The sequence below is a fragment of the Haemaphysalis longicornis genome, unplaced genomic scaffold, assembly GCF_048455015.1.
Source record: "Haemaphysalis longicornis isolate Haplotype H1 unplaced genomic scaffold, Haemaphysalis longicornis Haplotype H1 scaffold_2, whole genome shotgun sequence".
NCBI lineage: Eukaryota > Metazoa > Arthropoda > Arachnida > Ixodida > Ixodidae > Haemaphysalis > Haemaphysalis longicornis.
The window spans coordinates 268,140,941-268,168,835 of NW_027526295.1; the positions used below are offsets into that span (position 1 = coordinate 268,140,941).

Consider the following 27,895-nt stretch of genomic DNA (forward strand, 5'->3'; position numbering starts at 1 on the left):
TGTGGAAGCACTAGCCGACTTCATTATATTTTAAAGTCGATAGTCTTTCTTGGGCTACTTGAACCCACAAATTTCGGTCTGTCTGTATGTCTGTCTGTCTGTATGTCTGTCTGTCTGTGACTCGATTCAGCCACCCGGCCAAAGTAAAATGCTTACTGCGCAATAGTCTTATATACTCACAGCCACATGTAAACGTCAAAGCCCGGTTTATATGTTCTAACTTGTCAACTTTGTTTAACAAGAGCAAGAGTTTACGCAAATATAAGACAGGAAATTCGTACACAAGGGATATTTACAGTGTTCCTTTATTAAATAATTCATGGATGCTTGGTTTATCGATTGCAAATGATATTCTACATCTACTGCAGAAAACCGCCGACTGCTCTTGCCCGTGCCACCCCCTGACAGCATATGAGAAATCACGCGGTAGCAGCAACGAAAGGTTCCACTAGCAAGGTTCCACGTTCTGCTTGGAACGCACGGGGAGCACGGTCACGCGGTTCTATAAACCTTCAAGTCGGCCGCCTCGATTCACGCGCGTCTCCGCCGTACTGCAGCGCTTGCGTCGAGGAATTCGGCTTGTATACCAGTGGAACGCGGTAAATTTAAATCGCCTTGAGCAAACCTTTAGTGCGTTTACCTTGGGACGAGCGCGACGGAAAAGGAACAGCATGAGAGGTGAGAGGGAAAGCAAAGGGGGGCATTTCCTTGGAAAATGTCTACAAATACTATCGTCTTTTGACGGCATTTGCAACGAAAGGAGCAGATACGCGGCGAATTTTTTTTACTGGCATGCTGACACTGCTGTCCAATAAAGCCGCCTCCATCGCGGATAACGTCACTTGCTTTCATTGATTGTCAGTTTGTTACGTCATCGATTGCTGCAAAGATCGCGACCTTCTGAGGCATCTTTAACCTTTGGTCTGTCCTTATGAGTAACACATTTTTTAGACTTGGCTAGATTTGCCTGCACAATCATTATCGGTTGCGTTTGTTAGTTGTGTTGATTGCTACTTTTAGGGCTTTTGCTTGCGCTCACGTCCATTTTAGATGGATACTGTCAGTGCTTCCCCCGATGCACCTGGGTATACGAAGAATGCTGCATGAGCGCCGATTGCTGTCTTTTAATTAGGTCTGGTGGACCACACAGCCGAGGACATATGTCGATTAATTCGCGCAAAATGTCTAGTTTGTAGCTGGCTGTCACAAAAAAGTTGGCTATGAAAGAAGCGGAAACAGAGTTCACTGGACGCATTCCCATCCGTAATAATGGGCTCAAACAAAACGTTTTGCTTCTGCACGATGTTTTGGTTTGTGTCTGGTGCACCACTGTTCCGCTTAGGCAGCAGCCTTGCAGCTCCTGTCTGAAGTCATAGGCGTTGACGAGGCCCGCTACAACAGTAGAGGTCACGACGGACGTTTTGCTGTCGCATGCGCGTGCATCGGCCGCACTCCGAAATAGCAAGGGCCGTGTCGAACTGTCGTTTCCATAGTCGATGAAATGCGCTCAAAGCTCAAGGAAAAAAAAAAATACAGCAACGAAACACAATGTGGCAACTGACACAAAGACACACGACAGAAGCAAGAACCGAACTAGTGGCAAATGGGCGGCAGCCCAGCAACATTGTCCTGTTCGGCGAAAGTCACGAAATACACAAAAAGGAGGGAATGAAAACAAACCTCCGTTGTGGTTCCCTTCCGGATTTCGCGGTGACATCTGACAGTGTGTCTTCGCTCCTTTTTGCTCCTTCTTTGGAAGTTACGCGCGCCGTCTGTTATTTGACGCTTCCGGGGTAGGCCTGTTTTTCTTTCACGTCAACCAGATTTGCTTTCGGTTCGTTGCTCGGGGCGTGAAAATGGGCGTAACATATTTTTCGTGAAAACAATGTGTGCGCCGTTCATTGTGCGCCGCCTGCCGACGTGGCTGTATAGCGCAGTGCCGTCAGGCCACCAAGAAGTCGGGGGTTTCATTTTTATTCGGTGTTTTTATTATTTTATTTGAGAGAAAGGGAGGATAGTTCTTTCCGAAGAAAATATTACTCCTTTTGAACACCCACTCCTTCGAATCGTATGTTCTTAAGAAATTAGAGTTCGTTTTGCTTAATGCAATGGATAAGAATAAGGGTTTCGTTCAGAACATGACCGGTTTCCGAAATACCGCCGTATGCACTCAACGGGTTAAATAAAACACTAGCACCTTGCCTTGTTCGTTTATCGTTCTCCTATCACAGATGGGGTTCACATAGACTTCCTCTTCTTACTTTGTATGTCTAGTTATGTAAAGTAGATATCAAAAGTTATATCAACTTGATATCAAGATATCAAGTAGATATCAACGCTCCATCACTTCGAGTTGTTGATCAATTCGCTCTCGCACTACAAACGACTAGCCTCCTGATAAGCTCAGTTGATAGAGCAACTGCTCCGGTTAAGCGGTGGTCCAGGGTTCGAATCCTGGACCAGGACGAATTTTTCTTCAACTGCGAAGTGTCTGAGGAAGCTGTATAGCTTTCGTTTGTAGCCGTATGGCTGATTGAGGTAGGTGTCAAGAGGAGGGATGGAGGGGAAAAAAAAGAAAATGTAGATATCCTTCGCAAAGTAGATAGCAATGGCCGTTAATGGCACCGTATACTCCCCTGGTCATCGAAAAATTAATTTGATTAACCAGTAACACAAGAGTGCTACCTGCGCAGTTCAAGCATATTCTAAACAGTCTAAACCCCTGGGCCATGCAGCGTGGGAGAAGGTACAAACCAAAATATATTTGTACGCAGAATTATTCTCATCACACGTGAAGCGAGAATTAAAAAGTTGTGTGCCGTATGATAAAAGGGCTTCGGCAAAGCATGCAAGAACAGTGGCTCCGGTAACGCCTACCACACTAAGAACTACTCGACCGTGATCAATACAGCGACGCTCTTTCTAATGCTTCCTTCCTTAAACATTCATGGGTTCAGCTCAACTCGTAATTTAACGTGACAGCGTGCGGCTGAAAATAAGCCCTGAGAAGCGAAGGAAGTTGGCTACGCAATTCCGTAAAAGAGAAAAAAAGTGAGCTTTCCCGGACGCAAAAAAAAAGCATGTTACCACACACGAAAGAGGGCGATAGAAATGCTGAATCAACTAAGTGGGGCAAAAAGCTTGGAGTTCATCGGGATAAAATAAGCTCGACTTCCCGCCGCGATCCAACGGGGAGCGAGCGAATGTTGACCGGGAGATCCACTTTTGTCTTAACTCCTAACCAAGCAAAACATCTCATTTGCTGTAGCTCGCATTGGTAAAGTCCCTCCACATGAGCAAGCAACTTCTGTCGCTGAATCCAATTAACAGCGCAAAGCGAGGGCGAGCATTTCGATCGCGAAACTTGCCTCCTGGTTATCGGCGAAACAGAAGAAAGGGCCTGCGCTCGCAGAGCTTAGCAAAAAGACTGCCGGCGTCAAAAAAGCAACGGGCCGGAAGCCGAGGCAAGAGCCACGAGAGGGCCCGAAGAACGCCGGCACGGGGGCCGCGCGGGAAAGCCGAACGCGCGGGCCTGATTGGGCCCGGCGAATAAATAGGTCCCTAAACTGATTGTGGCCTGTGTTTGTGCTGCCTACGTGTAAAAGGCCCCTTGTTGGAGGCTGCCGCAACGCCGGCAGAACAAGCCGCACCGAAGGGGTGCAGGCAGCGGGCTGCTCCCAGCCTGCCTCAGGTGCAAGTTGAGCGCAGTGCAGGCGAAGTCGGCGCCGCAGTCGTGTCGGGCATGCGAACACGCTTTAAGGATGTACGTATCTCTCCGCGCTCATCGCGTCTCTGTGTCACTCGCTATTGTCTGCCGTCAAAAGCGCTTCTATGTCACGGTGAGCCGTGGGGCATGACGTTTCACGTTTTACAGCGGCCCTGGCAACGAGCTCCTCCGAGGCAGCGTGCGGGATTACGTTGTTTCGCGGAGGAGAACGCGTGCTGTGCCTTATTCACTGTTATTGTGTAGCGCGTCGGTAGTGAGTGATCCGCGAACTCCGCATCAGTGGCTCAGCTGAGCAAGCGGGCGACGGGGTTGGAAGAACAGAAGCAGGTCGAGGGCCGACCTGCCATTGCCTGCGGCGTTGTGTGGCAGAACAAATCGATGTTTCAGGCTAAAGACGGCCCTGCATGTTGTTGGCCGCTGCTCCAGCCGCGCCCAGTTTCCGCCTGAAAGGAGAGAATATGTTTTTGTTGCGCATCGATTTGCCTACGGGGCTCCCTAAGGAGCATAAGCACAACGTCGCCGCCTGCTCGACTTTCTGGGCGACGGATCGAACGCTCGAGTGCTCGGAGCTGGGAGAAAGGGATTTTTGTTTATATGAGCTCCCCCGGTGTTGTAGCTGAGGCCAAGTAATCTCCGAACAGGAGGTGCGCTTGTGTGCCTCTGGGCAACTGCAGGGCGACATTTCGATTCGGCCTTCCTTCTGCGAACGGTCTACAAAGGTGCAGCACGCGTCTGAGTTTGGAATTCGAGCTCATAAAACAAGGGCGCAGTTTCTGAGATCGCATTATTGGCCAATACGAAGCCCAATATCCCCGCGCACCGCAGCCAAGTGGAAAGCCTTTGATGCTTATAGACGTCATTGTTTCAGAGCATATAACCGCATTACAGGCCTCGTTGTGTCGTATATACGTGAGATCGTATTTTGATGGCGGGCATTATTCGGCTGTAGAGTATGTTTTATGATGCGAGCCCTGCTAACCGGCGTATGAGCATATTTTTCAAGATTGCACGTCGGTGCGATAGCGTATATAATATATACTGAACGTTAATGGGACCCTGCAATATTTTCGATAAGAGCTTTCACTCTTTCCTTCGCGTCTGGAACCACTGCGAAAGCTACAGTTATCGTCATCACGGAGTGGCACTGCGTGATTTGCTCGTCGCACCAGATACGCCTTCCATTTCTGCTCTGTTTTTGTGGCTTTTTTTTTTAAGTTGCTATCGAAAAGCGTTCATTGCTGCAACAGAAGGAAAACCGGCCAACAGCCGCTACATGGCCTTAGCGATGTAATTCGGGCGGTCAAAGAACGCCAAAACCGGGAAAGAGAAAAAACGTTTGAGCGTGTTTATAGCTTATCTGATGGGCATAGAGCAGTAATTTTTGGCTCAGGTACTTTGCTACCATCTAATCGAAGTACTGGCTGTGTTGGATGACAACGTTCTGCAAGCATTTAAGATTTCAAAAAAAAGTTGAAGAAAGTGTTGCAGGGTCCCTTTAAGAACTGAAACCTTTTTTAACTTTCAATGGCCATGCTCCTACCAGAAGTTGATCCTTCGAAATGAGAAAAAAAAAGCGAAGAATCTTGAATGTTTGGGCTGTTTAATTGTTGCACTTCTTGCTTGCGTTGGGAGATGCGAAGTTCCATCTATCTTGTTCGCAGTGGAACGCAACCAAAGCAGAGGGTTATTTAGTCCTCCGCTGTGCGGTGCGCCACGATGGAAGTCGTTGCGAGAAGATTTACCAACGGTGGGAAATATTTACCGGGGCTCCGACGAGATGCGGTACAACTAAGCCTGTGAGAGGAGTGGGCTTCGATTATCGATGCGGCGTAGCGGAGTTCATCAGGCGTCTACTCTATGGCGAAATCGCGCCAAATTGAACTCGACGTTGAACGAAGTTTCCTGTCGATAAGTGGCCCGTCTTCGTTTCCCGAATTTTTCATTCACCCTGTTCGTCCTACCTCTCCGCCAAACGGGGTTTCTACACGCGCCACGATATATTCCTGCCGGAGCAGAGTTACGGAGTTGCTGATGCATGTTTAACGCATTCATTACGCGAGAGGAGCAGGGCGTCGGCCCCGCGGGTTGCCTAACTTCCCTCGCAGTCTGTGGTGTAAATTTTTAACTCGTTCTTTTTACGCCGAATCGCCCCGGGAAACTATTTCCCGGGAAGGAAAAACGAAAAGGGTGTACCCGACGTGCTTGAGCGATGAGACGCTGCATTCTTGCTAACTCGCCGATGCGCGCAATACGATGCCCTTCGAGGAGCCGATGAACCGGCGCAGCGATAGCCAAGGCACACCTCGCCTCTCCGGCGCGCATGTCACCCGGCTTCGTTAATCCGGCTTCGTTGGTAGTATGTCGCGGGGGAATCCCGCGCGCAATTAAACTTGTTCTCGATGTGTCGTCACCCTCCAAACAGCCGGATTGAGCCTTCGGTGTCCAAACAGTGTCCTCGCTGTTGCCTCTTGCGCAACTACACGATCTCTGTACGTGCTGGGGCAATTCGCAAAGCGCGTGTCGTGTGGCGACGTTTTGCTCAATTGCCTGCGCGTGGTGAGTGCCTAACGTCGTAATTCGGGGATCCTGATGAATCTGCCCTCTTTAGAGGGGAGAAAAATGGGCTAGTTGAGACGGCAGTGTTCATTTTAAGCGTGTCTGCGCCGGAGAAGCCATAGATTGAACTACAGGAATGGTTCTACTTTTCCCGACGATATACGTAACCGGTATCTGCAGCGGGCCACCGTAAAGATATGTCTTCAGAAGGCTGTCCTGTGTGCCTAATGACTTGCCCTATGCAGTAAACTTTCACAATATTGATTAAGCTACACGACCTAATGCGCGTAACTAGCAATATTTCGATCTTTTAAGCGAAGCTTGTATGGGTAAAATTCCATGTCTTCTTGATGTCCGAATACAAGAATTTCGGGGCTTCACGTGTCTTTGATGCGCATGGCTTTTTATAGCGCGATGCATTGGGAAACAGACGTAAAGGTGTGTGCGTGCTCCGAGTACGCGGTCACCATCAAAGTGGCACGCCGTTCAGAACATGATTTGGACCCATCACTTGGGTACGCATCTTGAGTAGGTTAGTAATCAATAGGCGCCATTCTCAAAATCAGTGGAGACAAAATTAAAGTGTGTACGTGAATGTATGTGTCATTTTTAAGAATGATTTATGTTAACTCTCGAAAAATAAAATTTGCTCATACCTTTCACCTAAACCCTGCGTCATCTTTATGTCTTGTGCTAAAAGCTTCGCTAGTCTTCCACCTCCACATAGTCGAATGGCTCAAGATATTGCGGCATGCTGTGAATGAAATGTTACCCCAATTATGAGAGAGAGAGAGAGAGAGAGAGAGAGAGAGAGAGAGAGAGAGAGAGAGAGAGAGAGAGAGAGAGAGAGAGAGAGAGAGAGAGAGAGAGAGAGAGAGCTCTTCTTTAATGTGAACTAGTGATGTCAGCCCTGTTGATTTGATGTTTGTAAAGAATGGTTCACTGAAAGCACGTGTATTATGAAGGACCCCCAAGCTTCCTCAAGAGGGACATCATCGTGCTAAATGTAAGCCAAATTCAAGTCCTGTAGGAGCATCCTAACCGAAGTCTCGTTGGTGTTGCTGGCATATTTCTACTTTGTCGAAGACGCACACCACCGGATGTGTTTGGCCCAAGTAAAACTGGCGATTTCCTGTGCCGTCCGCCGTAATCGGCCTTGGGGGGATAGAACGTCAGCTTGCAGAAAATAACGGCGAAAAGGATGACAAGAAATACGTTAAATTCCCGGATATTTTTGCAATAGCAGAGAATCATCACCATCCTGATCATCACGTGATCATCATGATGCTAACATGATGCGGTACCTCCGCTCCACGGAACCGACTGGCTAGGTTTCTCTCAAAAATACAGTGTGCATGTATATTTGAGCATGACCCTACAAAGCGTTCAGCATCACCATCCTGATCATCACGTGATCATCATGATGCTAACATGATGCGGTACCTCCGCTCCACGGAACCGACTGGCTAGGTTTCTCTCAAAAATACAGTGTGCATGTATATTTGAGCATGACCCTACAAAGCGTTCAGCGTCAGTGCTTTAACACCTTTGACAAAATAGAAACTTAGCCTTTGCTGTTCTTAAATGGAACACTCCAATGGCCGCATACCTTCTGGGGGAAATGGTTCAAGAAGCTTAGCGTAAACGAAAGGCAGGTTCTATGAGAAAAAGAAAGCTCGAAAGCACATCCGGCTGCCAGGTGATGGTATGCGGCTGTGGGTACAAAGATGCAGAGCTCCAACCGTCACTGGAGTTCACATCGCTCGTTCCACAGCGGCTGATTAGCTCTTTTTGGTTCGTGCTGTTTATACTTGCTTCTATTCTTTCTCGCTAATTTTTTCCCTTAAACTCTGTACCTTGTAACTTTGCTCAACGCAGACAGAATTTCTGAGAAAAAAAAGACAAATAAAAAAAAACTAAACTATAATACAAACTTAGCTACGTGTTATTTGCAACGTAGGCAGCCTTTACAATTGTTTTAACACGCGAGGCTCGACCTTATTTTGAACCACTGTGGTTTATGCTTTTATTAGGTGTCAATAGTACTTCAAACTTAGCTTGATTTGTTACATATTTGTCGGCGGATAGACAAAAATACCCGCGAAAGTGTTGAAGCCGTAACATGTGGGCCCGGTAAGTAGATAGAGCGACCCACCCGATACGGTTCCAGTGTTGCTACATCCGTCCAGATTACGCGTAGCCTATCGCGCAACCAAAAGGATACCGGCGCCCGATTCCAATATTATCGGTCTTTTCCACTGACCCCGCTCGTTTTGGTTAGGTTGACCAACGCACGTCGGCGGAGCACGCAGAGTGTTTATTAGACCGCGCTCTGGCTCGTATCACGCCATGCTTCGATCGCGGCTTCCGAGTTTTGGGATCACAGAGTGCCGGAACTGAAATATCAGGCTACTTAAGCTCCCCTTCACTGAAGCGTGACGTCGGAACACTGCGTCTTGTAATTTGTCATGCCTGACCGATAATGTATGGCGTCGCCCGCCAAGGCCTCCTTTTTCGCAACGTTCCCTCCCCTCCGTGCGTTGTGCCTCCGTTGGCGATGCGATGTCACCGTGGAAGGAGACTAATTAATAACCCCGTAGCCGGAGATAAATCCCTGCCCCCGTCTGGGGCTGCCCTATCGGAGATCGCGCTCCGGCCGCTTCGCCTCGTCAACTTAGCCCCTGATCGGAGGCGAAAGCCAAAAGTTACCCGTGTCACATATTTATGGGAAGGGGAGCAAAATTGGAAACTCTACGACAGGCTTTGTTGCAGCAAGCTGTTGCCGGAGATTCGCCGCGCACGGCCTTCATTTTTCGCCTAATTAACTTAAGCCCGACCGCTGCGCCTTTTTGCTATGGCCAAGGGTAAGGACGCGCTATGGCTGCGCTAATCGATATTTGTGGGATAATGACATAGCGAAGGAAATGTGGAGCGCTGAAGTTTGACTGTGAAATCGCTAGGCGCGCAAGTTGGAAATAACTACGCATTTTCATAAAATCTTCAGTGACGTAAAAAGTTTTAGCGTAAGTGTCGTCCTTATACAATAGCACTAATTAAAATTCATTCATTCATTCATTCATTCATTCATTCATTCATTCATTCATTCATTCATTCATTCATTCATATACAACGAATGAGTACGAAGACAATGTCATGTAGTCTCACATCAAGTAACGGTGGCTGGGCAATTCTTGAGGGAGTGATTTAAGTCATCCCATAATTTTTGTTCTCTCTCAAAAAAACGCGGTGTTTTCAATCTTCAGTAATCAGATTGAAACACATGAATAAATGCGGGGGCTCCAATTGTTACGAGATGCTGATCTGCTTTAGTGCCAGCCTCGCCGACGTATGAGTGTCTAATTATACAGGCGCACAACGAAGTGCAAGTGCAGCGTGGACTTAGATCGGAGGCCGCTGGCTGATCATGGCCGGTGGCCCGCAGAAACGTGTTCATTTAGAATTGGGAACACACGCGAGCATTGTGTCGTGGTGGCAAAAGGACCCAGAGGAACCGCATGGGCGCTAATGTCCCTTGGAGTGGCGCTACGTGACGCATATATATTGCTCCTTGGCATTATTACCCAGAGCATATCTTTCACATGGCGAGCCCCATTTTCACTAATTTCGTGCAGTACTGTAAAATGCGGGAACGTTACTGTGCGGTGCGTGCGTAGGGACTTCGGCGCACGTTATGTATCCCCAGGCGGCGTGAATTAACTACGGCGCGCCTCATATCCCAGGGGATAGTTTCTTGGCGTTAAACCGCAATTTGAATTTCAACTTTGTTACAAAGGGGAATTGCAGCCGCGTGATATTTAAGGTGCTCTTTAATTTGGGTGCACCGTTTGTCAGGATTCGTCAAAACGACTTTGCAACACTTGGGATAAAAGCTTTCACTCTTTCCTTCGCATCTGGAAGCATTGTCAAAACTATAGGTATCAACACCAAGGAGTGGCAGTGCGTGATTTGCTCGTCGCAGCAGAACTATCCTCCTTCCGTTTCTGCTTTGCTTTGAGCTTTTTTTTTTCTTTCTAAATTGGCTATCTAATGCATTTATTGCTGCAGCAGAAAAGTAACAGCCAATAGCCGCTACGTCGCTGTAATGACGTAATTGGAGCGCTCGACGAACGTCAATACCGAGGAAAGAGAAAAATCATTTGAGCAGGTTTCGAAGTTATTGGCGGGTATAGAGCAGTAACTTTTAGTTGAGCTGCTTTGTGACCCTCTATTCTAAGTACTGGATGCGTTTGTTGACTACGTTCTGAGAGCATTTAAGATTTGGAAAAAAAGTTGAAAAATCTGTTGAAGGGTCCCTTTAAAGCTCAGGCATATGACACTGGGGAAACAATATCTTTTCCCAGGTCTTTCAGGGCTATCCGGCTGATAATACCGAACGTGCGAGTGAACCTGTCTTCGCATTCACCGTCCTGCTCTCACTCCAAAGCCTCCAGCAACGCTGCCCGGAATTGCAGCGGCCCGTGCGCAGAATCAGCGGCCGGATCTAGATTAATTGCCGGCGGTTCCCCTCCCAGCTCGTTACAGCGCTCTTAGGTTCGTCGCGTGCCTGGCGCCCATAGAAGCCTTGTTTTGTCTCGCACGCGCATGGCCCCGCTCCAGCCCGTGTTACATGGGAGGACTACAAGGCAGCCTCTTTCGGCGCCGCCTCGCGAGCCCTCGCAACAACGCCACGCGCGTGCGCGGTGGCTCGTGCTCGTGCATAATAAACCGCGCCGGGCGCGTTGAGAGCGTGAAAAAGTTTTCCCTCGCTGCCGTGGCGCCCATCTCTAGTTCCCCCGAAGCCCTATTCTGACCTCCTCGGCGTCGCCACCGAACTCCTATAAATCATCGATGAAAAAGCGTCCCCGGCCGAAGTATTGTTCGCGCAGCGCGCCATCGTTCGTGGGGAAATAACCGTCTTGAGGATGAGCGCCGAACAGGAGGTCGCTAGTTCTACACTCACGGCAGCGTGTAAAACGGCGCGGGGCGGCAATAAGAATACGAATAAAAATGCGGAAGAGCCCTTAAAGGGGCGACGCTGAACGAGCTCGAAGCCGGAAATGGGAGTTTCGGAAGGGGCGGGGGGAAGGGGGAGCGTAGGTATACTTTATAAGAATTTCGAGCGCTGCTGCCGTTGCCGCTCTGTTCGTGACCTTATTGTCTTTTCAATGCACCTGGGTAAGAAAAGAAGGGGGTAATAACGGCTCGCTGAGAGCGTCGACGATGGCCTCCTGATGTTCCCGTATGCAGATTCTGGGTATGAAGCCTGCGCGGGCAGAAAGCGGCGGTAAATGTCCTACAATTTTCGTCGCTCTCTCTCTCTCGTATACCGCTGTCATTTGTTCCCGTCGCGAGTCGTTTGTCAGCGCTCGCATCTTTATCATGTCTTCTTTCTGCATGGACGAGCGTGCGCCTGCACGGCTCACTATTCGGGCTTTCCCTGCTTGCGAAAACTTGCTTGAAAACGTTGTGTGGGGATGTGTGTGGATAGGTTGGACGCATAGGAGGTTGGGATTTATATGATGTTCTTTTCATAGAGAAAGGTTTAGGGCCGGCAGCCGCTAGCTGACGCTCCAATTACTCATTCTCGGTTGGCGCACCGCATTGATTCCACTCTGTATCAGCAGTGCGTGTGAGAATTGCTGTGGCAGGGAAGCGTATCTCTCCACGGTGGGTTGCGCAGCCACCAGTACGTTGATCGCCAATTGTACAAATCCATGTTCTACCAATTATTTTACCAATGGCACTTCAGTATCGGCTATCTTGTCGCGATGATGAAAGCTTATTTATAAAATGCTAGTGGCGCCAAGGTTCGTTCCATGGAAAAATGCATGCATCGCCATGTATTATTCGCATTACCGCATTTGCACGATTCTAACGCGCACCCTTTTTCGCTAAAAGTAGCCTTAAAATTTGCGTGCGCGTTACAATATGGCTCAAAACCGAAATAAGCTTTCAATGATCCCCGCTTTAGTTGTAGTGGCAGCAGGAGCTGGATAAGCAAGTTTATGAAGCACAATGTATTTACGCTGGTACATTTGCGTGCGTCAAATAAAACGACTCCTGCCAGGTACGTGGTGCCATATATGACTTTTACATCTTCGTGATAGAATCGGCGTGAAATTATTTTGTTCAAAATTTTTAACGTAATTTTACATGCGCGTTACAATCGGGGTCGTGTTATAATCGTGCAAATACGGTATTTCCTGCGACGAATAGTGCACGAGATGTTAATTTTGCAATGTTTTGGGCAACAGTTTGCAGTATGCGTACTTAAAACAATGTCTGCCACTTTGCTGCCTAAACACTACGTTGGAGATGTCCTTGATTGTATAGCTTTTTCTTGAGTCGCAATTCTTCATACCACCCTTCTCCTGTTTCTTCTTTAACAGATGACCTTGGGGGCAAGTGGGGCCTCCAATTTTGCTCGCAAAATATCATTTCGGTAAGTAGATTCTGCACTATCTAAGCGTAGTGCATTGACGTTTTCAACTGCTCAATATTACGAGAACGAAACGAAACAATTCACCAAAAAAACGAATAAGAGACAAATAGAAAATTAAAAGGCATTGCGTGCTGTGGAGGCGAATTACTAGCGAAGCTGTATCAGACAAACATCACACACGAGGTTAGAGAATGTACACGTATTTATTTTTCTCTCTGCGGTAAAGGTAGGGACTGTAGCTTTGATTATCCTTGATGAAACTTGGGAGGAATATATTTTTATCCTATCCGACAAAACACGGATTCCCGCAGAAGCCCATGCAACGACAGAAGGCGGGAATCGCTTACAACTTCACTGCAAACTATCTATTGCAAGCAAGTGGAACTCGTTGGTATTTATAAAGTCGTCCAGGCGGCCAGTTGTATAATTTTTGCGGGCAAATTTTCGATACAAATAGAGTTACAGCTGTTTTCTGTAACCATGCTCGCCCCCTAGATGCAATTTACAGCAGACGGGAATTCTGTAGCGGTTAAATGTTCACTGCGAACTAATTATGACTAGTGAACGAAGCTCAGAGCAACGATAGAGTCGTCTTAGCGGCTAATTGTCACTCAATTGTATTTGGAAAGTTCTGATAAAACGACAGTTACAGCCGTTTTCTGCTGAGCATTCGCGATAAAACTGGGGTTTTCTCCTGCCAATTTGTTGACCGACACGAAAAATCCCCAAAACCATATAGAAACCGCTTCGCTCCAGAAAACGTTTTCGGCTTCGAATTCAAAGTTTAAAGTCTGAATTTGTCGTAGAAGGCAGCGAAGTGCATTCCGTCTGAGTGGTGCTGCGTCATTATCTATCGTATATAGTTTTTGGCGATTTTTTTTCCAGTCGAACGAACACGCGAAAACAGCGCACGAGGAGCGATATGGAGCGGCTCTACAAAGACAGAAAATGCTCGATCTCCGCAAGCGAAGCGGAACAGCCGCGGACGCATAATAGTGATCCCGCCAAGGAAGAAAAACTCCTCATGAAATCCTGCTGCCCTCGCGAAGATTTTACAATACAGAGCTTCCCTGATGTAGCCCCCGATATGCGTTCATGACACGAGAACTGTGCGCAAAAGATAATAAAAATTCAGACGTTGTCGATGAGCTGAAGGAGCACCGAAGCGAAGACAGCGTTCGTAGCCTGGACCGCTCGAACCGCTAGTTCGCGTTTCATCTGCGACTCGGCGAGGGTGGAAAAAGAAAAAGAAAAAAAAAAATAATAAAGAAAGAAAACGCTCAGCAAGGCGATGACGAGAGACTGCTATGTGCCGGGATGGGAACCAACATCGATAAACGTGGTCGCGTCGGAGAAAACGCTACAACTATCAGTAGGCGTTCTACAAAGAGCGAGCCTGCTGTCTGCGGCCTTCTAATGCGATCTCCCGGGTTATCGTGACTTGTTCTGTAACCAGACTCAGCAGCAATCTTCGCTCGCCTGAAAAAAAATGACGGATCACGTAATTTTGGTTTCATGAACTCGGTTGTCAACAGGTTTTACCTTGTTTTGTTTTGAAACGTATAAAATGAATGACCCCCCCCCCTATTTGTTTTGTTGCAAATTTGCATATATATATTTGCACGACTCCGTTTCTTCGGGTTATGGCACTTTTCGACTACTGCTCGACTTTGCTCATATCTGCGGAATCTTTCTTTTGGAAGGAAAAACCCTTCAACGGCCGTAACGGCAGTAGCTTTGCTGCAGCCTCTGATTTTGCCGTATTGAGTATTACTAAGACGTAACGGTCTATATAATAGTAAAAAAAAAATCGCGACAGAGTCAGGCGAAAGTATGAAACAGCATATTGTCGAAATAAAACTTGTCCGAGTATAGCCCCGCAGTTTGAATTTCAGCTTCCACTGATGACCACTTTGTTTTCTTTTCGCCACTGCCTGAACTCGCGAATGTTCTTTTTGTGACGTTAGGTTTAAAAATTTTCCGCCCCCGGACATGGAACCATCCGCACGACCACAGAGAGCCATGACTTCGTGCTTTTATTTCGTGCGGGGGCGGGTGGAAACTGCAGCCACTGATTAGAAAGAAAGTTTGTTCCGGTCATTCGATCAGACTCTTTATAATGCAGAAGCCAAAACCCACATGGGTGCTTCGATGTTCTGGATCGACAAAACTTTAAAGAGGAACTCGATCTTCGCTGCTCGGGAGGACGGCACCAAACAACAGGATGACTATGTACTGCTCGCTGAGGGCCAAGGGGTGCTCTTCCATCCGCTTTCGATGCTTGAAAAAGATATATACATACATACCAATGGCGTGCACAGGGTATGGGGACTTTTTTGCGCTTGCCTGAGCACTGTTCTAGGGATTCTCTTGTTCGCTCGTGCTCGGTCCCGGCCTTCGCGGCTAGGGACGGGAAAGCGGATTACCAACTGCAAAGCCTTTACAACTTTGACGGGAGGTCGGGTCAGCAATTTCACGGGACTATTTTCCGCGCTTCGAGCTCCTCTTAACAGCGCCTGTTTTCGAGCTGGTTTTATTACGTAAGGGCCTAACACCGAACGCAGCATCTCGGGTGTCCTTCGCACGTGCGGCGCTGTTTCGAGAGTGCAGTATTTGCTTGCCAGTCCGAAGCTATGTGAAACCTATGGCGAAAGCCGCGCGTTCTGATCTTCGCTGAATATCTTTGACGGGAATGCAACGCTGCACTTGGTTTTGTGTTCCTTTCTTTGCGGTTGTCTTTATTGTTCTTTTAGATGCCATGGGGCTGACTTTGTAAAAACTTTAGAGTGCCAGTTTGTTGAATAAAGACAAAAAGGGTGATAAAGCTGCTTCCTAATGAACGGTTATCTTGTTATATTTTAACGTGTACTGTATGGGACTCGCGCTGTACACAGGCAGGCAGGCATAATCTGTGCGTAAAAAATAAAACTTTTCTTTCCTCTCGCGGCCTCCTGCACATAAGAGGCTGACCACACCCTCTTCCCCTACCCCCTTGCTCTACAATAAACGTTTGTTCATCATCATCTTTAACATTTCTTGGACGGCAAACTGAGCTGAGCTCTTTATAGACGTATTTAGCGTTCTTGTGTTGCCATGCTATGCCGTGTTCGGCATACAGCAAATACTATTACGAGTCCTGCATAAAATTTGCTGTGGCGAGTGTAAGCCATCGAATTCATACCGGTCTTCCGAAATATCCATTTTTAACTCCGTGAGCGAGTGCGGAGTTCACCATCGTCTGATATTACGCGGGAACTCCGGTCGGAAAAGAGATCGTGTAGATGCGCGTAATTGGGCACCGGGCAAGCGGTGATGAATCACTCAATGTCTGACAGTTCAAAGTGGCCAGCGTCACTTTGGTTGCGCCGTTGTAGCAAGTATGGAAGCGTTTCGTCGGCATTGCGAACGGTTTTGCACCCCCATTCTAAGCCACGTGTGCAACATATCAAAGCCATGCAAGCTCCCGGTCCCATCCACGGTAGCGTCCTCCCCTTTTCGAAGAAGCGTCCGCTGTGATCCCGTTCTTAATCAGCGAAGCATCGACTGCATATCTGGCCAGCATCACGAGACAGTCGGCAGCATCTGCAGCCTGCGGCCGTCCGGAGGATTGCCTCTTGCTTCCATCGCCGTGTATTTATAAACGCCGTCCTCCATGCGGGCATGCCGAGGCCGATACTCCGGCGCCTGCGTTCGAGAGGAGGGCCTCTTGTTTATCAGCTATGCGGATGGGCTTGTCGATGTAAGCGCGCCGTTTTGCGTGGGCGTGGTATACCGTCACCGCCGGCTGCTCGCGGCCGCCTGGACTTCAACCGATCGCGCCCAGTTGAGTCAACGACGCCGCGACTCTGCGGGAGTCTCTAGCTGCTGCCGTTATGCTGCAGCGGCGTCATTCTTGAGTTAGCCGACGTGCTTAAGTCCCTAACAAGTGGCGAATCGCTTGCGTCTACGTATGGAAGAATGCAGGAGTCCTGGGGTGGGGGAACTTCTGAGAGACGCGTGGTGCAGTCAATCGCTCCAAGGGCGAAGCAGAAAGACTGTCACCATTCGGAAACCCACTGATGTGGTACACTGATGTCATCGTTAGCCCAGTAAATGAAATGACATTAGCGGAGCAGCTTCTCAAAAATTGAACTGAAGGGAATAGTTTTAAAGCAGAATGATCCATTTATTTCGCTCTCTTAAGCGTTAGAAAAAGATTGGAGGTACAGGGCTGTTAATGTGCTACGCGAATGACTGCGCGGGTGTTTTTTCACGTGTTCGCCATCACCGGTGTTGCATTCCGTTACGAGCTTCACAGCAGCTGTCTGCGAAATGATCCACTTTCTTGTAAAGACATCACTTATCGTGGCAGAACAGTGCGCGTCGAAAATGTTGTAAGGCTTGCGTGTTGTTCCACCGTACTTGTACGTTCACTGAAATTACATTGGTATGAAGGTTGGGCTGAAAAAAAAAGTTGCGCTGAAGTAGGGGGTTTAGTACCACGTGGTAACGGCGTGCACCTTGAGGATAATAGGTAACGGAAACGGTCTGCATGCGAATTATCCGTTGTGTTTGCACTGGAGCGATAGCTCTTCGATGCATTCAGCCGAGGCTAAAATAGTTTGTTTTTAATTTGTCCCTGTGAGTGTAGAACTATTTCTTCTTGCATTTTTTGTTCCTACGATGTGAGGACGCAATGTTTCAGCTCTTGTGTGAACTGTGTCCTGAGAAATGCTTACGTATTTAATTTATTGTAACCATCCTTTGGTAGTGGGAAATCGTAATTAAGTTAAGGTTCACCGCCCTGTCAGACTGTTCGTAATCAGCGCTTAGCCCGGGAACCCCTTCAGAATGCAGTTTATGTATGCTAACAAACACGAATTGAAATTCAATTGAAGTGATCGACGAATGGTGCGTAGGTAATATAAAATTTAACAACGTTTCTTTTTTTTTTTCAACTTTCTTCTGCGATTTGATCTCTTGTTTTACCAGCTGTGGTGGACTAAGGAAACATTGTTTCAACACAATCTCTCCACCCTAACCCTTTTTCTAAAATTAAGAAGTAAACAGATCAGCCGTCAAATCCTTCAGAAAACTAAAGTGGCTTTGCGGGTCCACCCAACCCGGCCTTGGTGCGCCTTGGCGAAAGATGCCTCATTTTCGGGCTTCCGTGGACGCGCACAAAAGCTCTCAGCCGCGGCCGCGCCTCTCCTGGGGAGGAGTTTGTGAATAACAAAGCAAAGTGCTGCCCTTTGACCCAGCCGCGCGGAACGCAGGAAGACAACTTAATTTCGGCCTAACGTGATTTGGATAAACGGTCCCCACGTCCTCCCGCGGGGCGCTCAGCTTGCCTCGGAGGCGGGCTCTTCTCCCTTTCCCTCGCTCCCCTCTCTCACTCCCCCGTATCTATTCGCGAGGTTCGCGATCTTGTTGCCAAAGTCCCCGTTGTTGTACTTTTTCCGGTCCCCCTCGGTTTCATCGCAGAGCTCCAGCTACGATGGCTTCGCCTTTACCCTTCTTGCACGGGCACCACAGTCAGGCCATCTTATTTCTTGTTCCCCACTTTCTTTGAAGCGTTTCGGTGAAATCGCGTTCTTTTTCTTTCTGGATGTGCTGGTCAACGAACCCCTCGTTTATTTCTCCGGCCGGCCGGTCGCCTGGTTCCCGTTTATTTTGGCCGGCTACTTGGTACGCTCTCCCCACTGTCGCGCGTCACTGCACGAGAGCCTCAACGTGCCGCGATGCAGCCCTCGCTCTTCCGAGAAATGCGTGCTTTTGCGTCTGCTTGTAGGTACTATGCATCGCGTTAAGGCCCAACCACATGCACGCGTAAAACCGGCGTACTCGCGCAACGACGTAAACCGGCGTAAGCGCGTAAGGAACCGGCGTACTCCGGCGTACGCCGAATGCATTGGTACGCGCTTGTTACGCCGAAGTCAGAGCCCGCCAGATATCGACGCAAACTTTCGGGCGTACGGTGTTGACGTACACCTCTGGCGGTGATGTTATCGGCGTTCAGGTCGCATAACAAGACAGGGAATTGATAAATAAGCTAACTTCACTATTAATTATGCGATAAAACGAAGTAATTTGTAAAATACGGGGACCAAACAACCGGATAAAAAAACGCGAAGCAACGAGCAACTATGGGAGCAAGGCAGTTTACGCCATATGTAGCGGAGGGTTTTGTGCCTGCCAAGTATGCATACTAATCCTTAACGTTTTTTAATGTCCCAAGAACTGTTTTAGTTGTTTCTGTATTAAACATACGTATTTTTGTCAGAATAGGCATTATTTGTTTCATTTGAGTAAATATGTACTTGAACTGGTCGCCACAAAGCTGAGTCCGGAGTAGTCGAGCCACACTGCGCGGCGCATTGGTTTACGCGCGCGTTGCGCCGATATGTGGTTACTCGCCCTCTCCGACGTCGTCGGTCGGCGCAAAGATGTCGCCGTAGGCGTACGTCGTTGCGCGAGTACGTCGATTTTACGCGTGCATGTGGTTGGGCCTTTAGCCTTATCTCCGGCGTACGCGCCGAGGCGTTACTGGATGAAGGGTTTTTTTTCCTGCTAAGCGCTCGGCGTGGTCTCGATGGTCGGTCGGCTGCCGCAGCAGTGTTTATAACGTAGGCGAAACACACACATAAAACTTCCTGCTTTTCGAAACTTAGCCCCACTGCAAAGATTTTTTCTTCGTAATTCATGGCCTTCCTAGCGAACCTAACAGCGGATGTCTTCACGGAGTAGTACGTAAAACGCCACTTCTCGCCGCACTAGCCAAAAGATTAGCTTAAGTTTATTATTATTATTATTATTATTATTATTATTATTATTATTATTATTATTATTATTATTATTATTATTATTATTATTAAAACTATCTGAGCTTGATATACAACCATCCCTGATATCTCTTATATGCAATTATCTATGTGATAGGTCATGTTTCGTGCATGTAAATGGACAGTCTTCTCTTTCCTATGAGGTCACCAGTGGTGTCCCTCAGGGCTCAGTTCTCGGGCCACTTCTCTTCTCAATCTTTATAAATGATGTCGCGACAATATTTAATGATTGTAATTTTCTTTTATACGCCGATGATGTAAAAATATTTAAATCTGTTTCCAACTCTGCCAGCTGTTCCGCTCTCCAGAAAGCAATCTCGTCCTTCTCGCATTGGTGCTCATGCAACAAACTCCTCATTAATACATCTAAAACTAAGGTAATGACATACACAAGAAAGACTGACAACATCTTGTTTCCCTATAACATCAACGGTGAATTACTCCCACGTGTGGTAGAGGTTAATGACCTAGGCGTCACTTTCGACAGTAAACTGAGCTTCTCTCCACATATTCAGGTAATTACTCGAAGAGCTCTACGATCGCTTGGCGTTGTCTGTCGCGTGTCCAAGGAGTTCAAGGAGCCGATTTCTCTTCTGAAGCTCTACACAACTATATGTCGTCCTCAGCTTGAATATGCATCTGTTGTCTGGAACAGCACGAGCAAAACAAACCGTAAGCTTGTAGAAAGGGTCCAAAATAAGTTTATATCTATCTTCAACCATCGCTTTGGCGATAGTAGTAATTATAACCCTGGATCGCCCTCTTCATTGACGCTATCATGCTTAACTTCCAGGCGGAACAAGGCTGATGTTCTCTTCCTCTTTAAAATTATGCACGGCATAGTGTCTTGTGGTGAGCTGCTACAGCATGTTCGTCTTTATGTGCCGCTAAAGTGGACCAGGAAACATGATACCTTTTGCAACCCCAATTGTCTGCGTGTCTTGTGCCCTGTGTGCCGACTGCAATGCACGTACAATCGGTACTCGGATTACCTTGATATATTTCATGATTGCCCTACTCTGTTTCGCAAACATGTCTGTGAGTTTGTATTGGCGTAACTGCCAACTTTTGTTATTCTGCATTTGTCTTTTATCCTTGAGTTCATGCACTCAAATGACTTTCATTCCGTAACTTCAACATAAGCTATCCTTTCGTTTTTTTTGTATTTTGTATTTTATTTTGTATTTGAAAGATGTGTACATTATGTTTCGTGTGTTTCTGTTTCCGTGCGCCAGCACAAAGGCCGACCCCGGCTGTTCCTGGGCACGCAAATAAATGATTGATTGATTGATTGATTGATTGATTGATTATTATTATTATTATATTTTGTTGTTGTAAGACTATTAGGTGAGGGAGGGCAGGGAAGAGTGGCCGAGTAGTAGAAGTGCTGTGTCCACGAAGGCACAGAAGGCATCTCTGCAGTCAGCACATCTAAGCTAGTGTTAGGACGGTGTGTGTCAAGGTAACTATTACGACCTGCCTAGACTTGGGTCTTCAGTGCGCTAACTGTGTGAGGCTCCTGTGCAAGGAACGGCAAGACTCGCAATGCCACTGCGTACGTTGCAGACTTGACGCTGCTCCTGCTGCGAAGCCTGTGAAAATTTTCAAATGGTCTCAGGAGCTCGACTCGAAAATAGCCGAAGTTGCTACGGCTGGGTGAGTGTGCGACCGCGTGCGAAGGTGCATCGAGCCGGCGCTGTTCTCTTGAGTACGTTTCCCGCTGCACTGAACTACTGCGAGACGCAACGTAGCGCCCGGTGCGCCACTCGCGTCGAGGCGAAGGGGCCCCGGGGTTTAGCTCTCAGCGGTGTTCCGTCCCGGTGATCTCATAGCGCGGCGCGTACTTTATGGTTTACTCTCACAGTCTCGTTTTTTGGTTCGCCATTAGCTGCAGCTTAGCTTGCCATTTGCGTCCTCTCCTCAGGCAACCTCCTTCTCCCCCTCCTCGCTTGCTTCTTCGCTTGCAGGGCTCGCTGAAGGGATTTTGTGCTCTTAATTCGGGCTAATGAACGAAAGCTGATCGGCTCGCTTTTCACCGGTGAAAAGCGCGCCTCCCGGGCCTTTTGTGCTGCCTTTTGGTCGTCGCCGCGAGCCTTCTACTGCGAGCGCGTGTGTTTCTTGTTTATTCAATGATTTTCAGCCCGCGCCGTTCCCCCAGCGGGAGAGCGACAGTCGCCTTGCCCCAACGAAACGAACGCGAGGCCTGTTGCCGCTTCCTTGCCTGTTTGTCTTTTGGCTTTGCTCCGAAACTCCGGGGACTAACGACTCGCCTCTCAATTCGGCCGCCGTGAGCGAAGCAAGAGTAAAAATTCCCAAGTTCCGTGCAGGTATAATGAAAGGCAAACACGGGGAAGCTTTCAGGCTCCGAGCCTTTATATTGTGGCCAGGGAGGCACAGTAAAGCTCGCAGGACGATAAAAAGCAAAAGCGCGCGTGTCCGTTGAGTTTTGGGATATCTTGCTTTATGTAGGAACAAAAACGAACGCGGTCATGCTGCCGCAGTTACCTGCTGGTGTTTGCTTGGAACGCAAAACGGGAGCCTTTTGAGGTGGCATGAGTCGTTTGCGTCATCCTATTTAGGGTGTGTCGACTCCTCCTTTTCTCGAAAATAGCGGACGATCCGAGTTGCACTTGGTGGCGAGGGGAAAAAAAAAGTCTGACTGTATCATCTGAATTTTCATCCGAACGTTTACGGAGGCACGAATGTTTCGAGTTGCGAAAGCCAGGGCATTGTTTACGACGACGCTGGCGGTTGTTAGAAAACACACTGGCAACAAACTTTGGAACGATAGACATCATTTGAGGGAAGGTTACTAGAGCATGGGGCATGGTAACAAAGGAGAGAAGGAGCGAGAAAGGGAACGTTACGTGGGCAATAGGAATGAAGGTATTGCCACGTGGCGACAAGGCAAAGATCAGAGTGAAAATTAGCAGTGGCTTAGCTCGGCTATGCCAGGATACACGTAGCGTGAGCTAAGGTTCAGCTGGTTATTCTTAGGTTTCGTGGTTGTTTAGGATTAGCTGATTATCATGCTTATTGCTGCTAAAACAATTTCCAATCCAGTCCAGTCCAGTCACTGCTCCTTGCGCATGCGCAGTACGGCTCTCCAGGAGCCACGCGAAACGGCTATCAAGCGGCTCCGGCGCACCGTCAGACTTGGCTACTGCGCAACGGAGGCGCATAGCTGGGCACGCGCCGGCGCCAGTGCGTCTGCCGCGGCTATGGCGTCACTCCTCTGGAATGCGCAGACCGGCGAATGTGCAGACCCAATTCTCTACACACCCGTACTGACGTATCGAAGCGCAGCAAAGACGAGGACAGGAACACAGGAGACGACACACGGAGCGCTGTGTGTGTCTCCTGTGTTGCTGTCCTCATCTTTGCTGCGCTTCGATACGTCGCCATGTACCAATTCGCCCAAACCAATACTCTGCTGAACACCCGTACTCCAATTGGATTGGAATCTAATCCAATTTAATCGAATCCAATCCAAATTCAATCCAGGCCAAGCCAATCCAATCCAATGCTCCTCGCTCCAATGCTCCCATGCTCCTCAATTCTAAGGTCCACGCGAAACTGCTCAACCTCGGCCAATGCAGCTTACGCTACAATATTGGACGATGTTGCAGCGATGTATTTACATGGATGAACTATGTACACGCGGCCATGAAAGAGCTCGCGCCCGCCACATCCTCCTCGTCGTCGTCGGTGGTGGTTGATTGCGCCATGAGTTATTGTCCCCCGATGTGTTCCGTTACAATATATTTATACAGAAGGAAAATGAGGGGCAAGCGTAAAATAAAATAACAAAACATAGATTTGAAATGGTTTGAATAATCCAGGTTGTAATGCGAATCAATCTTTATGATTGTAGGAGCGGGATGCAGCTGCCCCTTCCCATCGAACTCCTGACTTGCCGCATACCAGACTGTCCAATCTTAAGCCCACTACTCCTACTGTGGATGGCGGTTGCGAGCTAGGCAGGGTTGAGGAGGGATAAATGCGGTGGTTTGCAGCGCACGCTTCGGAAACAGATCAATCTGATGGAAGCGAATCAGATTGACATAGAATCAAACGCATTCCATGAGGCGTCGAAGACGAGTCGTCGGCATTACGCGAAATCCTACAACTGCGGAGAAATGTCACCCTAAAGCTTCCGCTAACAAACGCCCGTTCTCGAGCAACCTTCTCCCCAGTAGTAGTGTTTCTTTCTTAGCACGCCTCTTCGAGCTCAATGACACTTTCAACTTCGTGTTACTCTTCCGTCTATCTTCTCTGCTGTTTCTTTAGTACGCTACTAAGCGACGCTTCGCTTCCTGTTTGGTTTTTATCTTATAGCCGCGTTTGGTACTTGGGCTTCGAGGTGCCAATTCAGCTGTTCGAATGAATCGGCTAAAACACCGCCGATATATGTTTCCACCTCCTGTTTGACCGCGGGCGGCATTCAGAACACACACGCCCGGCTGGGACAGGTCTTGCCACAAATCTTACGGCAAGCTCCAAATTTACTCTTCCTGAAAAACAAGGCGAAAAACTTCACGCGTCCTGGGCGGTAGTGCAGCACTCTCCGGCTCAATGTGCGTTGATAGCGATTATGTGATACAAATCTTGCTTACGCGTGGAAGGAAAGTTGGCATTAGCCGTCCAACGACCCACCTTGCGCGCCAACGCTCTGGTGAGAGCGGGTTTTACAGCGTAGCGCCTCTTCTCCCCCCCGTATTTTTTTCTTTTTCGCCCCAACCACCTCTGTTTATTCCCCTTCAACCAAATAGCGGCCTTCCTGAAACAAGTTCTTCGAAGCCAATAAAGCCGACAGTTAACGCCAGGGGGAGCCGTTCCATAAATCATGCCCTCTCCCGCTTGGCGCGCTGCGTTGCCTGCGGCAGGAGCTGCGCACGCGTTGAAGCGAGCCTTGTCGGCTCGTCGTCGGGAGCAGCCCGCTGCAAAATCCGCCCGGCCGCGCTTCGCCGGGGACCCCAGAGCGCTCCCGCAACGTAGCGCCAAGGTGTAGCGGCCTGTACATAAATAAGCCCAATATACCGACGTCGGGCGTGCGGCTTTTTTTCATTTTAGCACTCTTTATTTACACGTTTGCGCCACGTACACGATGTCTGCTTTGTGAGTGGTGCAAGGCTTCTGCGTTTTTCACATTTTTTTCTGCATTCCTTCTACATTCCCTGCGCGCGAGAAATGAAGTAGGAGAAATAAAACGAGGGTAAAAGTGGTAGGGCGAAATGAACGGTTTGCTATGCCGTGCCACGGACGGATGCAATATGAAATATAGACTTCTTATTTGTTACGCATCGTTCACCGCGACACTGCTGGCGATCGAAAAGCTGGGCTTCCAAACGGCCTGCGCGCATGTGGTTGCGGAATTCAAAATGGCATGCCGCTAAACCTGGAGGGCTCGACGTCTGGTCTGTACGGTCTTTTTTTTTTCTTCTTTTTCTCCTCTTCGACTTACGAATGCTTGAACTGGCAGTGGAAGGTGCGAAATTGAGGCTATAAATAAAAGAAAAGCCCTCTGTGATGAAAGCTTTAGCGCTGGCAGGCGAGGAGTCTGACTTGGTTAGGGAAGATTTTAGGCCTTAAGGACACAATTTATCAAAACGTTTTGTGCATGTGACTTGAAACTCTCGCCAATACTTCCAACTTCATCACGTTCTTTTTCCGGTAGTTCTACTACACCAGCGTCCTCTTGTAATGAAAGCTGTTCTTCGCACACTAACGTGTACGAAGAACAGCTGTAGGGAAAAATTGTAAGGTCATCTTATTTCTTCAAGCAGCATGAATATTAATTACTAAATGCGCATTTAAATGTCGCCTGGCTGTTTAAAAATATTTTCTGGTGGCAAAATAGAGAGAGAAATAAAAAAAAAATGTAAAGGTTTCCATTCACTTTATATATGCATTTGTTTTTGAGCTGTATTCTTTTGGTACCGTAGAAATGTTGTTGAGGTCACTGCCCTCTGTATTATAGTAAAGGAGGATCTTGATCATTTGCCTATAGGAAAGTGGCCAAGCTTCGCTATACCGCTAAGTGTGCATTTGCTACCGCATTTTAATAAGTGTCGTTGGGACTTTTCAGCAGAAAGATAATAAAACAAGAAATGTCGCGCCTTGTTCCTTTATGAAAATCATACCCGCCGCAATGGCCCATTGGCTAAGGGGTTGCGCTGCTGAGCACGGGGTCGCGGGCTCGATTCCCGGCCGCGGCGGCCGCTTTACTGATGGAGGCGAAAAGCAAAAACGCCTGTGTGTACGAGGTTTCGGCGCACGTTAAAGATCCCCCGTTGGTCAAAATTAATCCGGAGCCCTCCACTACGGCGCGCCTCATCGCCTGCGTTGCGTCGGCGCGTTAAACCCTACAATCAATCAATCCTTTGGGTAGATCAGCTATCCCGAAAGCCAACTTTTAATACGTGGTGGCTACTGGTTCGCGGCTTTCTTTGAAAATAAATAATTTCCTAACATCTAAAGCGATGCGAGAATGAAGAAAACAGCGATAGCCTGAAACATAGGACCTTACGAGTGGGAGCAGCGTGTCATGTTTGCTTCGGCGTTATCTCGTGCCCCTGAGGCAAACTCCTGTCATCTTAGTGTCGGGCAAAATTTGGGCCATGTTTGGGATACGCGATATGACGGCCTGATCCGGGGCGGGCGGGTTTGTTTCTTTCGGCGCCGTCTAATAAAGTCTGCTTCGCGATCGTCAGCCAGGGCGATTGAAAGCATCCGCCGCGCGTCCGGTTAGTTTTCCAAAAAACGCTCGCAAAATTTCTGCCACGTTCGAGAGCGCGCGGATCTTCGTATAGGCGAGCCGTCGGTCGCTGCCGTGGCGACCGCAGAAGCCGGAATAAATCTATCGGCTTCCCGCGAAGTTTTGGCATCGCTATCACACCGGGAGACACGCACCCCGCTGCGTTGCTGCGGCGCTCACAACACGTCGTCGACGACGACGAGGGTCAGAAAGGAAAACTGGCTTTGCGAAAGGGCGAAGGAAGAAGCTTTCGCTGCTCCGAAGAAAATTGCAACGCGTTTCGGAGGGAATGTGGAATGACGCTTTCCCAAACAAGCCGCGAGAAAAAAGAGACCAATGAAGTAAAGCGGGAATTTAATATAACCGGTGTAGCGCCTCTTTCACTCTTTCTGTCCCCCTGCGCTTCGCTGTTGATGGGGTAACTTTAGACGCCGAAGCCAGCGGCGTCGTTGGGGCCGGAAACGATTACGGTCGTGTGTCGGGTGATATATATATATATATATATATATATATATATATATATATATATATATATATATATATATATATATATATATATATATATATATATATATATATATATATATATATATATATATATATATATATATATATATATATATATATATATATATATATATATATATATATATATATATATATATATATATATATATATATATATATATATATGTAACATGCGTTCTCATATTCTTTCCGATTTTTAAAGTTGGACGTTCGGTGTTTTACATCATAGGGGCTTTACTTTATGTTTTTTTCCGTTCCTTGTTCTCAGTTTTGTGGTTTTCTTGTAAATGCGATCTCGTCCGTGTCCTGCAATCTGCTAAAATGTTTCCCGAAGACACCATATCGAACCCGCATCTTTATTCTCATGCTCGATTTTCTCTTTCGGCCATCGGTTACAGACATTTGTTCGGGGTGCCCTGAGGCCAGTTTTCGTCAGGATTGTTTTTGCTTTTTAAGGGGCCACGTCGGCACAGAGGCAGCAATTTCAATTATTTCATTTTGTTTTATTGCCGCAATGTCTATGTAACGAGACGCAAATATTCTTCGATAGCTGTATTATACAATTTCTTTTTTTTTTCTATTGCCACTTGTTTTGTATAACAGGATGGGCAATTTTCGGGTGAAGCATCGGGCCTTTATCATTAGTGACTGCAAGATAGTAGTTCTCTCTGAAAGCTTGTTGAAGAAGCTGATGCGGTCGGCCATTAATTCAGTTTTGTTATTATTATTGCTGCTCTAACCCAGCGGCCATTGAACGAGTGTGAACAAAATTGCTGTCCCCAGTAAAACATAACTAGGCTACTGCAAAGGGAAATATGACGGTGAAACTGAGTTTTCCAACTTGCTGTAACACATCCGTTACACTGCCGGAGGGCCAAGGCTCTTTGGCTGTTTCTGTATAAACTGAAACATGGCGTCATTGACTGCGCAGGTGTTCTGGTTGCTAGTCATTTGGAGAACATCAGGGTGTCTAAGCCTTTCTATGTCCCTGCCCTAGGCGGTAGCAAGAATCTGCTGATATGCATTCAGCACCTCGACAACGTGCTCGCGGAAAGGCTGAACGT

General features: G+C 47.8%; 1 protein-coding gene across 2 annotated transcripts in view; it reads left to right on the top strand.

The window, feature by feature from the left end:
* LOC144170675 (uncharacterized) overlaps positions 1-27,895 on the top strand; it is a 218,072-nt gene that overhangs the window by 169,374 nt on the left and 20,803 nt on the right. For both annotated transcript variants that reach the window (XM_077700609.1, XM_077700610.1), the window contains one exon: positions 12,673-12,725. The gene's annotated coding sequence lies outside the window, so the exon portion shown is untranslated. The remainder of the gene's footprint in view (positions 1-12,672; positions 12,726-27,895) is intronic.